The 14,204-nt window shown below is 32.9% G+C and overlaps 1 pseudogene; it reads left to right on the top strand.

Moving 5' to 3' along the window:
• Nucleotides 1–14,204, top strand: part of LOC107887655 (multicopper oxidase LPR1-like) — an 88,805-nt pseudogene that overhangs the window by 22,188 nt on the left and 52,413 nt on the right.

The raw sequence follows: 14,204 nt of genomic DNA, 5'->3' as shown, positions 1-14,204 counted from the left end.
GTAGCCGATGCATGTCCCAGACATGTCTTACACTAGCTCTAGTCTCAATGCCGATGCCATGTCTCAAACATGGTCTTACACTAGCTCTCATAATGTGGCCGATGCATGTCCCAGACATGTATTACACTAGCGCACAAAGGACTCAAATGTCATGGCATGAATATCCGATTTGTTCCTAAGGTTCACCCGGGAGTTCTATTATCTCAATTATCATAATGTATTTTCATTCCAACAATAAAAAAATTTATGCTATAAAAATTCATGTACAATTGATAACAATGTAGTTGCATTATTTACACAGAACTTACCTCGGTATACAAAATGTAGGCTACTCGTTCGGCTTAGTCCACTAGCTTTGCTTTTCCCCGATCTAGGCCCAAATTTTGCAATTCTTGATCTATAATGATAAAAATTCAAAAATTTAATCCTGTTAATGATCTAGGTACTCAACAATTTATAATTGGGCAAAATGACCATTTTGCCCCTATACTTTTACAAAATAACCATTTTACCCCTAACTCCAAAAATTGATTTTTATCACATTTTTTCATTAATCAAGCCTAGCCGAACACTTTTTACTCTTATAACAACCCCAAATTTCCACTATTTCACACATTTATCACTTATTTTATTACTTATGCAAAAATGGTCCCTAGTTAGGGTTTCCATGAAAACTTCTTCACAAAAGTTTTTTATTACACATCCAAGACTCATATTCTTCCATAAAATTTTAGTTAACAACACATATTATTTCATGTAAAAACCCTAGACTCTCAATCATTTTATAAAATAGTCCTCCATTAGAAAGCTCATGTTACAAGGGGTCCAAAAAATGCAAAAATCATCAAGAAAAACTATCAAAATCACTTACCTATGAGAATAGAGAGTGAAAGAAATTTTTGAAGCTTAAAAACCCCTATTTTTCTGGTATGAACGGTGGGAATATGACGAGAGAAAATAAAATATCATTCTCTTCTTATTCAATTTTATTTTTAACCAATTTAGTCACCAAAACCCACCTAACCTAGTTAACTTGGACAAATCTTGTCCCTATGGCCGGCCAAGCTTATTTTAAAGGTCTAATTGCACTTTAAAGGCCTCCAATGATGGCTCTCTAGCTATTTAGTATATCTATCAAGTAAAATAGAACTTTTACCCTTTATACGATTTAGTCCTTTTTCAAAATTAAGCTTCCAAATGCTAAAATTAATCCACTAAAATTTTCATACACTCATATAATCTTAATATGACACCAAAATAATAATAAAAATAATTTCTTAGCCTCGGATTTATAGTCCCGAAACCACTGATCCAACTAAGCCCAAAATCGGGCTGTTATAGTAGAACCTAATCTACCGACTGTTATAAAAAATTATAAAATAAATATTAATTAAAATTACATAAATTAAAAAACTAAATAATATTCAAAAATTGAAATTAACCCTTACCATTTTCATTTGGTCGATGGAGATATGTTTATGATTGAGACGAATTAATTCTCGGGTCATTGCTAACATAATCAAATATCTTAGAAATTATAAAAAAAAATTCTGATTTAGAAAAAAAATTAAAAACTTAGAGAGCTTTGAGAGCTTTTTTGAAAAATTTAAAGAGAAATTTGGAAGAAATGCAACTTAGAGGAAATTTTGTGTGAAAAAATAGGTGAGGGGTTTATACTTTTTTTTCATGACCGTTGGCCCCCCAACAGTCAAATTTTCAAATGATTGTTGGAGTGATCATTGGGGCCAAAACATGGACTAAAGCACGTCATTGAGGGAACGTTTTTGCCATGTAAGCATAAAACGTGCTAACATGGAAGCACTTTGCTGACATGGCAAAAGCGTTCCCTCAAGGACGTGTTTTACTGAAATTTTCCCTTAAAACGCTTCCATGTAGGCACATTTTTAGTTTTTTTGGTCTATTTCGGTAAATAAAGTTTAAAGTGGTCAATTTCCGTAAATAAAATTGGAAATGGGCCTTTTTTAGTAAAATACTCATTTTTGACAAAGAAAAAAAATGAATTTTCACTTTTATTTTTTATTAAAGCTTTTACTTATATTTCTAATTGCATGTTTAAATTTACACTAATTATTCTTTATTTTATATAATTATAGAAGAAGCTTTTCTTGTATGATATTACACCAATAATCAAACTTAGCGTAAAGAATAAAAATGGGCAGAGACATTGATGCAAGGTTGGTGGCTAAATGACTGATTTGGCAAAGTAATCTTTTTCATCTAGAAACTATGGGAGGGTTAATTAGAGTGAAGTTTTTCTACTTTTCAAAAAAATAATTCAATTTATTTAAAAAATATATTTAATTAATTTTTTAAATATTAAAAATTTAACGATTAGACTATTTGATGAACGTTTTTGTTGTTGGCTATATATATTGATATAATCATTAACAATTGTTGAGGTAGTTTTTATGATGCATACCATCTGCATAAGTAAAATGTTTTTTTATAAAATAAAAATTATTTAAGAATTCAAGTTCATAATGAATTTGAACAAATACCAATACGAATTGATATCCCAATAAGGTAAACTATTAGTGCAAAAGAAAGCAATCTATACCAAAAGCATGGAAGACAAGTTGGTTTCCAAAGATGAAAATCCTCGTAAATGGAAAGGAACAAATATTCAAGGTGATTGTATTATGGAGACAAGTTTCTAAGAAGAGACCAAAGATATAACTAATCATAATCATAAAACCTTAGAAGGGATTCAGGTACCTGAAAATGATGATAACGAAGAGATTTCGATAAGTTATTTTACTTCGGGGAAAAGATGGAGCTGAAAAAATATAGTTATCGACAACAATTTTTCATATAATGTTGCTATTGAAGTAGAAAAAGAAAATGATGATCCTGAGCCTAAATATATTGAGGAATGTAGAAATAGAAAAGATTGGCTAAAATAGAAAGATGCAATTCAAGAAGAATTGAATTCACTTTCTAAACATGAGGTTTTTGGACCTGTAGTCCAAACACCTAAAGGTGTAAAGCCAGTAGGATATAAACTAGCATTTGTGCAAAAACGAAATGAAAAAAAATGAAGTCGTAAGATATAAAGCATGATTTGTAACACAAGGATTTTTGCAAAGGCTCAGCATTGATTATGAAGAGACATATTCTTCTATGGTGGATGCAATCACATTTAGACATATTATTAGTCTGGCAGTACATGAAAAACTTGACATGCATCTAATGGATGTTGTTACAGCCTATTTGTATGGTGCACTTGATAGTGAAATTTATATGAAAATCCCTAAAGGATTTAAATCCTAGAAAGATATAGAGTTTCTAGGGAAAATTTCTTGACCAGATTAAAGAAAAGTTTATATGGATTAAAACAATCTGAACGTATGTGGTACAATCGTCTTATTGAATACTTATTAAAAGAAGGTTACAAAAACGATCTAATTTGTCCATGTGTCTTTATAAAAAGGTTTGGATCAGATTTTTTAATAATTGCTATTTATGTTGATGATCTAAATATTTTTGGAACTCCTGAAGAGCTCCAAAATACAGTCAATTGTTTAAATAAAGAATTTGAGATGAAAGATCTTGGAAAAACAAAGTTTTGTCTTGGCTTACTGATTGAGCATTTAAAAGATGGAACTCATGTTCATCAATCAACTTATATGAAAAAGATATTAAAGAAACTTTACATGGATAAAGCACACCTATTAAGTACTTCGATGGTTGTACGATTATTAGATGTGAATAAAGATCAATTTTGTCCTTGCGAGAATGATGAAGAGTTTCTTGGTCCTGAAGTATCTAAGTGCCATAATGTTGCTGTAAACTTGTTAGCAATATTTAGTTCTTCTCCAATATGTAAACATTGAAATGGAATTAAACATGTATTTAGATATCTCAAAGACTATTGATATGGGGTTATTTTATTCAAATGGATCAAAATCCTTAGTAATCAACTATGCTGATGCTGGATACATATGGGATCCACATAAAGGTCGATATCAAATAGGATATTTATTTTCGTGTGGGAGTATTGTCATATAATGGTGTTCAATAAAGCAAACATTAGCCGCTGCTTCTTCAAATCATGCAGAAATAATTGCAATGCATGAGGCAAGTCGAGAGTGTGTTTGGCTAAGGTTATTGACCCAAAATATCCAGACGATATGTAATTTGCCTTTACAGGAAAAGATGCCAACTATCTTATACGAAGATAATGCAACATGTATATCTCAATTGAAAAGCATGTATAGCTCAATTGAAGGGTGGTTACATCAAATGTGACAAAATGAAACATATTTCACCAAAATTATTCTTCACCCATGATCTTGAGAAAAGAGGTGATATAAACGTTCAACAAATTCGTTATAGTGATAATTTAGCAGATGTTTTTACTAAGGCATTGCCAACTTCAACATTTACAAGGCTACTACACGAGATTGGAATGCGTCGACGCAAAGATGTAATGTAATGTTGCCATTAGAGGGAGTCTAAAAACAAGTTGTACTATTTTCCTTTAACCAAGGTTTTTAACGAAGCAGCTTGTAATAGAAAATCGTGTACTCTTTTTTCTTCATTAGGTCTTTTTTATCCCACAGAGTTTTCCCTACTAAGGTTTTAACGAGGCACATTATCTACCAATGGACATCCAAAGGGGAGTGTTATGAATATTTTATTAAGTGGATGTCTATTAAGATCAAGATAAGTTTTGATGCATTTTAAATTCTAATAACTATTAGAATTAGATCTCTACTTCATTTATACTTCTTATGCCTATAAATAGAGACTTTAAAGAAGCATTGTGATCATCCCATTGATCAATAAAATACATTCTCTATTGCTTCTCATATTTTCTTTGTTTTTTATTCTCTCTATCTTTATTTGTTTTATAACATAAAGTAAATTATTTAATGCCAATAACCTCTTGGTACACCCTCTCTCAATTATATATAAAAAAATCTAATATAATTTAAAACTAAGAAGTAAAAGGGGGGAGAGATCCACTTACATCGATATAAAATTTAAATGGCTTGACATTTTTAAATCAATCCGATAACTCTATCATATGGATCTAAAATATTGTCGATTTAATATATATTTAATAGTTGAAAGTTTTTCACCAGAAAATAAATAGTTAGAAATTTTTAATTTATGCAAAACTTGACATGCATCATCTACATGATTGGAGTATGAAATATAATGGTTGAATTATTAAAATAGTAAACCTATAAAAAGTTAGGTGTAAAACTACTTTAGTTTTGCACCGATATAAGTGCATCTTTCCTCTTAAAAGAGTAATAAATCTAAATTGGAAATAAGTGTTCTGAGAATGCCATGTGTTAAGAAATTGTAATGCGAACATTTTTGTTTACTATATGATGTAATTATTTTAAAAAGAAATAAAAAATGTAAATTTAAATTAACATAAAAAATATATAATACATCTTAGTAGTATATAAAATATATGTTTTATTATGAAGTTTGAAAAACAATAACACTAAAATTAATTTTTAAAATTTTTTTATAAATTGTAGTATACATATACTAATTGATTAATATCTAAAATAAATTATCTAATATAATTTAAAAGGTAAGGATTAAAAATAATAATAAACCTAAATTAGAAATAAGTGCTTTAAATAGAGAATATCTCGTAAAAAATTGTTTATTTCCATTTTTAGATAAAACCTTTTAATACAAAATCAGAATATGATATGATACATAAATATAACAGCAAAAAGTATACAAAAGAAATTCAATCGAGGGAAATTATATAAAGAGAATGAATTGTCATATCTTTATGAAGTTAACCCGCTAAGAAGGCATTCCTTTAAAAGTTTATATCTTTTTCTCTCACTCACACATAACATTATTTCTATGTTTTGTGTTTGGTTTTAGTTTTGATGAGGAGGATTATTGTGTTTCATGTCCAAGTTTTAACTCTCCTGGGAGAGCTCAGCGTTGAAGATAGGCTTCTGAATCCTTCAAAATTGGAGATGTTCATTAATGAGCTTCCAGATATGCTTAAAATCCAAGGTATTTGCATGCTCAATACTTTCCCCGAACCTAACTCACTCACTATTGGCATGTTCCATAAGAAATTGGTAAACTATCTTTCTTTCTTTCAATCTTTTCCTTCTCTGTCTTAAAAGTTAAAACTAGCTATTTAGATATGAAATAGTTTTTTCCCTGTATCCTAATTCATATTTTGTCTAACATGTTATTAGTTTAAGAAAAGAGGTAGAAATGGTTTAAGTCTCTCCTCTTCCAGTAGCCAAAAATAAGTGTGTTCCTCTATCTCCTTACCTTACCATGACATCACTACATCAAGATAGGTTTTTAGCAGCATTTTTTTGGCCTTATAAGCGCCGCTAAAACAATTTGCAACATTTTGATAAGCGCAGCAAAAAACACCACTAAATTTTGCAGCGTTTATGTGGGAAAACATCGTTATAGAACATGATCTTTAGCGGCTTTTAGCGGTGTTTTTGTGAGAAGCGCCGCTAAAGATCATGTTCTATAGCAATGTTTTAGTAAAACGCCGTTAAAGATCATATTCTTTAGACAAGTATCTATAATTCTTTCTTGCAAAAGATCTGAAAACATCAGAATATAGAAATATTTCTAAAAAAGCATGGACATTACTGTGGGGTTAATAGGGAACAGAAAGTTTTAAGATAGCATGGAGTTCTAAAAAGTTAAAATAACATACTTTAGTTTCTTATAAGCATGGGCATGATTAACCACAGTAGGTTCCCACATTTCACTTAATGGGTTTGGAATAAGAGCCAATGTTTTCTCAAGCCACCAAACAGCTTGATTATACTTGCAAGGTTTCCAAGGAAGGAAAATGTTGGTATAATAATTAAAACTAGATATATAACTTCAAAAGAACTTAACCTTCTGAAAGGAATACAAGCACATGATATATTTACATATATATGAAATGGAATCTTTACCAAAAAATGGCATACAATGAAATGACTATTTAAAACATAAAAACATGGTGCATAAGATAACTGTATACCAGGTAAACAAGTAATAGAAAAATATGTTTGGAAGAAAAACAAAAACTTACTAGTTTGTATTAATCTGTTGACAAAGTTCAATGGAATAATAGTAATAATAAATTTTAGACTGTTCCCTGGTTCTCATTTTCAAACATAGAAGTATCAACCTACTAAACTAAAAACAAGCTTCAACAAGTTTAAAAATCCAACTCTAAAATAATGTGCATTTGTGACAGCCCAAAATTGACCCTAGTCGAGAAGTGGTTTTGGGACCGCTAAACTGAGTCACCGAAATGTTTGAATGTGATATTTATTGTCTAGAATATGTAATTATGAATGTGTGAAAATTTCAAGCTTCGATTTAGTCGATTGCATGTGAATTTAGTCAATAGGACTTATGTGAGAAAATTTTGAAATGTGATAGGTCAAAGCATAAGGACCTATTAGTGCATGAAATAAAAAGGGGGGGCTTGCATGTCAAATTCCCCCTATTAGTAGTGGCCGGCCATGACAAGCATGGTAGACCAAGTGTGATGGGCAAGACATGTCATAGACATGTCTTGTTGGTGCATCATGGGTGGAAAAAATAAAATAATGAGCATGGAAATTAAATAATGAAAGGGAATGTGATGAAAACAAAAAAAAGTGTGTGGTTGTTTCTCCCCCCCCCATTTTGCCGAAACTAGAAAGAAAAACAAAGAAAAAAAGTGCTCATCCTTTGGTTCATCCTTGGCCAAAAATTTTAAGGAGGAAGGAAGAAGAAAGGTTGAAGAGGTTCGGCCATGCATGTAGCTAGGCTAAGGTATTTTTGATGATGTTCCATGAAATGCATGCATGTTTTAGTTGTTAGCTTGAGTTCTACCTAGCCCATGGTCTAAATCTTGCTATGTGATGGAAATGACACTCGGCCATGGATGCATCATTCTTGGTTGATGTTTGATGTTGTGGTGATGAGGCATGAAGATGAGTTAAGATTCGGCCTAGGTGGATTTTGTGTTAATGCCATTGCATGCTAAATATGAAGCTTGTTAATGATGCATGTAATGGTGGATTGATGATTCTTGAATCTCCTTTTTAGCATTTTTGAGTGAGCACATATGTGCATTGGTTGCTAGATGGAGAAGAATCGGCTAGCAAGTTGTGTGCTAAGGCCGAATATAACTTTTGTATGTTAATGAGCAATGCATGTGTTAAATTGATGGAAAGGGAGAGGATGCTTTACTAGTGTATATATGTGTGTATTAGCCAAGTTTTGAACTTGAAACAAGATGATATTTATAATCAATACAAGTAACCATACTTGTAGGAAGTATTAAGCATATAATCGGCCCCAACATAGACATGCATATTCGGCCATAGGAAGAAGATTTGGTGTTGCATGTATTCGGTTGGAGGCAAGCATATTGATGCTTTTGTCTTGGCTTAGAAAATTCGGCCAAGGGGGAAAATTAGCTAATGTTGAGTTTGATTCATGATTCCATACATATGTGACTTTAATGTCTAATGTATAAATATGGACTAAGTGCCTTGTGTTCCTCTTTCCGATGCTCAAATGATTAAATCAATTTATTTGTTTAATTAAGCTCAAGAGCAAAGGGGAACTAAATCCGATAAAGGGAAGGAAAAAGTGGTCGCATAGCCATCGGAATCGTTCGACAACATCCGAGGTAAGTTCTTGAGTAAGAGAGCTTAAATTAAGATTTGATTAGATCATGTTTTAAGCAAATCAAAATCATGCTCTTTGTGTGTGGCTATTGAGCCGAAATTGCAAGAATGATAAGTGTCTTGTGTTTGAGTTTTGCTAACGAAAATGAAATACGAATGTGCCATGATTTATGGTTAAATGTGCATGGTTATTTGAATGATGTCCGGGCTAAGTCCCGAAGGCTTTGTCCTAAGTGACCATATCCGGACTAAGATCCGAAGGCATTTGTGCGAGATACTAAATCCGGACTAAGATCCGAAGGTATTTGTGCGAGTTACTAAATCCGGGTTAAGTCCCGAAGGCATTTGTGCGAATTACTATAACCGGGCTATGTCCCGAAGGCATTTGAACGAGGAGCTATATCCGGTTAAATCCCGAAGGTACGTGATTTGGGAATGAATGATCTTGCTGTAAAAATTTCAGTTAATGCTCTAGAAACATCCCAACATTGAGGTATGTTTCGTATGTGCTTGAATTTAGTTGAGCCCTTACAAATAAGTATTCGCTCAGTTGATAAACGAGCTACCGACCTTTGGCTGAGTTGATCTTTTGTGTATGTACATAAGGGTTGGTAATGTGAAGCAAGTATGATATCGAAAATTTGTGCATATGAAATTATCCGTTTAGCTATATGAATGCTATACTTTTGTTGTGCTGGAATTCCTTGCTCAAAACTTACTAAGCACAAATTGCTTACTCCGTTTCATTGCTCCTCTGTTTTATAGTTTGGTTCTCCAGCTATCGGACTCGGGATCTTGAAGTCAAAGTCGCCCACACTATCAATGTAACACCCCTTACTCGTATTCCGGCTCGGAACAGAGTATGAGGTATTACTAAGTTTTTTTTAAAAAAATTTCGACAGCATTTCTGCTTAATTTTGCTTAAACCTCCTGCAAATTTAAATCACAATCCAATATATATATATCAACCAAACTCATTTATAATAATACTCACAATTTAACTATTAATGAACACCACATTTTAAATCAAACCATAACATATATTTACATGATGATTCCATATTTCATAGGTCGTCTATACATGCCATAATTTTCCGGAACGATAGTAGCAAAATACCCCAAGTGTGAAGGATAGTGTGGATGATTGTCTGACTTCGTTCCAAATTTCCGAGTTGTCCGAAGTCACTATAATCAAGGGAAAAAAATAAAATCGAGTAAGCATATAGCTTAGTAAGTAAACACGTGATAAATAAGTAATTACTCACATAACTACACCAAAATATAAACTTATTCATGAATAACTTCATTGTTTAGGCAATTTCCAGCAAACTGTTTTTCTGCGTCATAGTCGCTAATTTATTTTTATCCGGAGCTACAGGGCTCAAAATTGAGTTTCGTAAATTTTCCCTAAAACTAGACTCATATACAATTTCACCATAAAAATTTCAGAATTTTTTACCCAGCCAATTAGTACAGTTTATTCATTAAAACTTCCCCTGTTTCACTGCCCAACGGTTCTGACCCTTCCTCAAAAAAATTCACTTAACTCTCTGTACAAAATTTTAAAAATGGTTTCGCTTGTTTCTATTAAAAATAGAGTCAATAAGGAATCCAGGAATATAAATTTCACACCATAATTATTTTTGTACAATTTTTGGTGATTTTCCAAAGTTAGAACAGGGGATCCCGAAATCAATCCAGCCCTGTTTCAGTAAAATTCAGATATCTCCAAAAATACAACTCTTTTGCTTATTCTATTTATTTCATATGAAAATAGACACATTCAGATTCAATTTCATATATTATTCAGCTTCCCATTCATTTTCCACCATTTATGGTGATTTTTCAAAGTTACCCATCTGCTGTTGTTCAACACAGTTTATAACTAAATCGTTCTTTTTTTCGTTTTTGATATTTTCTCCCATCTCATACATGGATCGATTTAGTATCCAACTCAATATTTGCCCCATAAAAATTTCCACCATATGGCAATATTCACCTTCCACACTTTTTCGTTGAGCACTTGGAATGTTAACCGTTATTAGTGGATCTCGCACTTAGCACCACCACTTAATCGGGGAATCAGCACTTAGCAACCCCTTGGGGGAATCAGCACATAGCAACCCCCTTTTTATTTCAGAGATACGGTGGATATCGCACTTAGCACCACCAATGAACTGGGGAATCAGCACTTAGCAACCCCTCGGGAGAATCAGCACATAGCAACCCCCTTTCACATTTCAAAGATACGGTGGATATCGCACATAGCACCACCAATGAATCGGGGAATCAGCACACAGCAACCCCTTTATGTACAACATACTTCGGCTTATTCCGAGTGTTCAACCCATAAATCATATATTGCAACCCTTTACCACCTTTCCCGATTTAACAACATTTTTAGGATATAGCCAAACATTTATTTTAATTCCAAATAAATCTCAACATATATCAATTAATGTCAAAATAATACATCAAGTCACGTGTTTACTTACCTCGGTGCAAAATATCGTAATTTTGCACTTCACTCCACTATCTTTTCTTTTCCTCGTTTGAGATAATCTTCACGTCTTTCTTGATCTATAATAGCAAATTTAACTCATTTAATGTTCACATTCATTAAAATAATCCACCACCCAACTTTTTAAAAAAATTACAATTTTGCCCCCAAACTTTTGCATAATTACACTTTTGTCCCCAAGCTCGGAAATTAAACTTCATCACTTATTCTTAGGTTTTATGACATGCTGAACATTTTTCCCTTCTATGGCAACATCAAATTCTCACTCTAACATACACTTATGAACAATAATTATTTTTACCGATTATGCCTATTTACCCGTTTTCGCTTAAAATCGCTTAGCAAAAGTTGTTTAACATAATTTATAGCTTCATATTCCACCATAAAACAGCAAAATAAACACATTTCACCTATGGGTATTTTTCCAAATATGAGCCCTAACACGAATTATTGCTAGAATAAGCTAAACCGAGTTACGAGGATTCCAAAAATGCGAAGAACATTAAAAACGGGGCTAGGATGCACTTACTATGAGCTTGAGAAAGCAAAGAAACCTTAGCTATGGCTTCCTTCAAATTTCGGCAGCAACTAATGAGGAAGATGATGATTTTTGTCATCTTTTTCCCATTTTATTTTTTTATTACCAAATGACTAATATGCCCCCACTTAAAAAAAATCTATTTCTCTCATTTCTTATGTCTATTTTTGTCCATCAACTAACTAATGGTCTAATTACCACATAAAGACCTCCAATTTAAAATTTCATATCAATTAGATACTTCTACATATAGAACTCAACTTTTGCACTATTTACAATTTAGTCCTTTTGACTAAATTGAGTGCCCAAACGTCGAAATTTTCGAACGAAATTTTTACGAAAATTTTCCGTGAAATTGTAGACCATAAAAATATAATAATAACCATATTTTCCCTCGTCGGATTTGTGGTCCCGAAACCACTATTCCGACTAGGCCCAAAATCGGGCTGTTACAATCAAAGCCCCCCCTTTTGGTACAATTTTGGTTGAACTTCGAAATGGCATGTATAGGACTACTCGTTTGTTGTGGGTCGTGGACCCTTTGGACTTGTATAATTTTGGATAGCCATGCGAAAATGGCTTATATGTGTTTGAGTATAATGTTATAATCATTTGGTGTGGATATGTTTGACAAGGATTGGCCATGGGAATGGTTAATCACTATCATAAATTGTGCTATTTATGCAAAAAGGGCTAGTTGAATCATGGAAACCATGAAATAGGTAAAGTCTACCTTAAAGGCAGATGCTGACAGCAGCAGTGATGTAGATTTGGAAAATCACTAAAAATAGTAGGAATGGAATTAAATAGTGAATAAATTATGTAAACAAACCTTGATGAGTCTACTTTCATAGGAAAGTAACGAAACAATCATACGGACAGTATGTTAAGAGATATTCAGGTTCTCGTGAGACAGGGCCAGAACGGTTTCTGGATTCCCTGTTCCGAATTTGGAAATTCATTATAAATTAACCAGAGATAATTATAAGTCATGCCATATATGTATAGATTCCTCTCTGAGTCTAGTTTCTATAGAAACAAACGGCATCAGTATTGAAGCTCTGTGCAGGGAGATATCCAAGTCGTATTGTGCAAAGGTCAGTGTAGTCAATCCCTGTAACATGGGAGACTTTGACTAATAAACTGTACTAATTGGCCTGAACAAAAATTCTAGAAAAAAATATGTAGATGGGAATATGAGTCTAGTTTCAGGGAAAAATCACGAAACTGATTTTCGAGTTGTGAAACTCAAGATATGATTTTTAAAGCGACTAGTACGCAGATTGGCAGTGTCTGGGAAATATTTTTTTTATAAGGGGTTTAAAGTCTGTTAACACCTCGTGTTCGACTCCGGTGTCAGTCTCGGGTTCGAGGTGTTACAGCATTATCCTTATTCTTTCATATGATATGCAACAACTCCAAGCTCATTATATACAAGTGGATCTGCAAGACAAATTGCCTTTGCTTGCATGATAAACTGAAAAGCAATGCCCTTGTTAAAATTTTTAATCATGCCAGAAAATAATGATTTCTGAAGATACTAGGAAAAGATAATTGAAATGAAACAAAGACAAAAGAGATTATTATAAGCGAAGAAAACATAGGAAAACAACACAATCCACAACCAAAAGAAAAAAAACGCAATGATTAATAATTTATAAAGAAATTTTTCTTTAACCTTATCAATCATTATACTGATCTCTTTTGCAGCCAAATAAATGACCACCAATTTTTCTTAATTTAAGAAAAAAGGAGAGATTATCATTCATATAGAGTTTGTGTAACACCCCTCACCCGTATCCAACGCCGGGATAGGGCTTGAGGTATTACCGGGATTTCACATTCATAGACATATTAAATCAAGTCACTAAGTAGTGCTCTAATTTAAAACTTTTCAAATATGTATATCATTTCCCTTAAACAGGCCTTCGAGACCTAAAACATACCTTGAGGTGGTGCGGGACAAAACCAAGAACGTTTGATAAACTTTGGGTACCTTGGAAAATCTCTTTCAACTTGAAGTGGTACACCCCTGTGTGACTTGGGACACGCCTGTGCAATCACCCCGTGTCTAAGACTTGAGCATTCTATTAAATTCACACGGCCAAGACACACGCCCGTGTGTCTAGCCCGTGTTCATTTAACAGACTTACCATTTTAAATGCAAGGGACACACGACCATGCCACACGCCCACAGGTGTGGCCCGTGTGTCACACACGGCATAGGTACACGCCCATGTACCCAACTGTGTAGACCCTATTAGGCTATTTTCCAAGCCTATGGTCACCCTCTTTTAACACTTATACTTAATGAATATTAAAAAGAAGTAAAACATAATTATGCTCTCATAAATGATCTTTGCAAAACCTCATTGCATGGAAACATCATATCATTGGTTTCGTGTACGCTAGGTTATTTCCCATCTTGTATTTATGTGTTTTCATATCACTTTAATACATTCAAGATTGGCTCGTTCTTATGGCT

The sequence above is a fragment of the Gossypium hirsutum genome, chromosome A03 (assembly GCF_007990345.1).
Source record: "Gossypium hirsutum isolate 1008001.06 chromosome A03, Gossypium_hirsutum_v2.1, whole genome shotgun sequence".
In the NCBI taxonomy this organism is placed as follows: Eukaryota; Viridiplantae; Streptophyta; class Magnoliopsida; order Malvales; family Malvaceae; genus Gossypium; species Gossypium hirsutum.
The sequence above is the reverse complement of the archived record's forward strand: the minus strand, read 5'-3'. Positions and strand labels throughout refer to the sequence as shown.